General features: G+C 39.1%; 1 non-coding gene across 1 annotated transcript; it reads right to left on the bottom strand.

The window, feature by feature from the left end:
* Positions 1-2,381: 2,381 nt before the first annotated feature.
* Positions 2,382-2,488, bottom strand: LOC141615503 (small nucleolar RNA R71). The gene has a single exon (XR_012529922.1). It is a non-coding gene; the product is annotated as a small nucleolar RNA R71 (small nucleolar RNA).
* Between the last annotated feature and the right edge of the window lie 473 nt (positions 2,489-2,961).

Below are 2,961 nucleotides of genomic sequence, written 5' to 3'. Positions count from 1 at the left end.
ATCTTTAGTTCTTTGTTTTGCATATTCTTTGAAATTTTGATCCCTTGGTAGGAAAGGAGTAAGAATCTTGCATTTTCATGGCAAAACGAGACTAAATTGATCGAAATCAATGACCAAGCATCAAGGAGAAACAAGATTAGAAGGCCTTTGTATATATGATAGTAGATGAGCAATGTTGAGAAAGGATCCTTGAGTCCTCAAGGAAATCCCCAAGGAATTTATGAAGAAAAGGGAAGAAAAGAAGAAGAAGTCTTGCTGAGGCACAATCCGTGCGGATTGTCTACAATCCGGCCGTCCTCCACCTGCATAATCCGTGCGGTTTTCCACCAAGACGCTCGGATTCCATCACCACAATCCGCCCGGATTCTCTTGAATCCGCTCGGATTCCATCGCCAGAATCCGCCCGTCCCGACCCTGATCCGCTCGGATTCCTCTACAGCGCATTTTCGTCTTCTCCAAGCTACAAAGAAAGAAGCCCTTCCTTCGGAAAATACCGGCTCCTCCCTGCTCAATCTAAAAAGTGTAATTACTAGTTTAGCCCTTAGTTAACCCTAATGCATCCCCCTAATTTCCACTATAAATACCCCATTAGTCTAATTAGAAGAGCATGTTCTTCTTATCAATAATTAGAGTAGTTAATATCAATCAAATCTCTCTTTAGTTTTGTAATCAACAATTAATCAAGTTCTAATACAAGTTTTATTTCCTTAATCTCTCTTTTGTTCATCCTTTATTTTGGGTAATTGAAGATTATTTGGGTTATTATTGGGAGATTGACAACCTCTCAATCAAGCATCAAGTACTTCTTTTATCTTTGCTTTATTATTGGAATCATTAGTAGGTATAATTCTCTTAATCCCTTTTTAATTATTGTTAATTACTTTCATTTATTCATCATGTCTCATTTTGTTGGTATGATTGACAACCTTACTAGCATGATCAACATGATAATGAGTGAGTAGTCTCTTAGCCAGGGTTAATGGGTGATTAGGGGAAACCAACATGGGAATGATTCATGCTTAAATTAATATGCTTTCATGTTTTATTTGCTTGCTTGTTTTGATCTCAACTCATGCACATGTTATATTTGATGAAATGCTAAGCCTATGAATCCTTGCATTTACCACCATCTCCTATCTTTTCAATGAGACTTGTAAGACATAACCCAACTCGAGTCTCATTAGACCATGCATGTTGTTGAGTAGGGAAGATTAAGTCGACTTGTAGGTGTTGTACAATCTAATCGATTCGGCTCTGGGACCCAAACTTTCCTAGGATTGTAAGATATAACCCAACTCAATCCATCACAACAATAATTACTTGCTTATAATTTGAGAACATGTTTGTATGATCAATTCGCATGATTCCCCTATGATCCCATGACACCCTAGTGCTTTTTAATCAATTGTTTACACCCCTTTTAATTCATCTTGCTTGTTTATTTTCATTGCTATTTTAGTTAGTGACCTTCTACATCAACCCAAATTGTGACACCCCTAAGACACCACTAGTTTCAATAGAAATCTCATTTCAATACCCGTCCCTTGGGATCCGACCTTTACTTGCCTCTTTACTAATTGTAGAGTTGTTTGTGAAGCTATAAATTGTGTTTTGATTCGGACGTGACCCAACGACCACACCTTTAATTGTGAACACGAAACGGACCGATCAAAAATGGCGCCGTTGTCGGGGACGGTGTTTACTTGATTTAGATTTCCTTTTATTGTTATTAGTTGTGTCTTTCTTCGCTTTGGGGAAGTAAAACTCCTCAAGGTTTGTTCTAATTGTTTTCGAGTTGTTTGATATTTTGCATGTCTAGAAGGTCACAAGGTGATTTGTTACCTTTTGACCGTGAAATTGAAAGAACCTTGACGAACAATTGGAGATTTGCTAGGAGGAATTTGAGAGGTATTAGTGAAGTTGTTCAACCAACTATTGAGTTCATCAACCCTTTCGCAATAGAAGGAGAGGAGAACCCATTACACAATACCCCACAAAATCAACCTACAATGCCTAAATTCTCGTCACACTCCGTACCCACCGAGGAGAACCTACCCAATGGTACTCCTACACCACAACATCTAACCGGAAATTTTATTGCCAAATCCGCCTTTATCCAACTAATCGAAAGGAGCCAATTTGGGGGGATGCCTAGTGAAGACCCTCATTCTCATATGGAAACCTTTTGCGACTATTGTGATGCAATCTCTCAAACCGGTGTGACTCAAGACCAAATTCGATGGGTCTTATTTCCTTTTTCTCTAATCGGCACCGCGAAACAATGGTTGAAGGGCCTTGACAAGGCCACTCTCGGAATAGACTCTTGGAAGAAGTTGGGTCTAGCTTTCTACAAAAAATTCTACCCACCGGAAAAGACTAACATGTTAAGAGCTCAAATTACGGGTTTTAAGCAAAGGGATGAAGAATCTTTGTATGAAGCTTGGGAGCGGTTCAAGGGAATTTGTCGCTCATGTCCTCACCATGGACTTAGCGAATGGTTCTTGGTACAACAATTTTGGAACGGTTTATATGAAGATTCAAGGAACATTCTCAACATGGGATCAAATGGAATGTTCACCGAAGTTGATGACAATCAAACATGGAACAAGATTGAGGAAATAGCGGTCCATAACTCACAATATAGTAGACCTCGCAAAGCTACTAGAGGAGGAAAGCATGAAGTGGACTCCGTTACTCAATTGGGTGCTCAACTTAGTGCTCATATTGACACAATCAATTTGAATTTTGAAAAAACTATGGCTAGACTTGAAGAAGTCTCAAAATCACCAAAGCATCATGTCAATGCCATGACGGCATCTTCATCAATCCCAAGTGGGATATGTGAGAATTGTGGAACTTTGGGACATGACCAAAGTGAATGTAGGGGAACAAATGAACAAGTGAATGCTTTCCTAGCATACAAGAGTGGTACCCCTTATTCCAACTATTACAATTAAAACA

Source organism: Silene latifolia, chromosome 11 (genome assembly GCF_048544455.1).
Source record: "Silene latifolia isolate original U9 population chromosome 11, ASM4854445v1, whole genome shotgun sequence".
Taxonomy (NCBI): domain Eukaryota; kingdom Viridiplantae; phylum Streptophyta; class Magnoliopsida; order Caryophyllales; family Caryophyllaceae; genus Silene; species Silene latifolia.
This window is presented reverse-complemented; position numbering and strand designations above follow the sequence as displayed.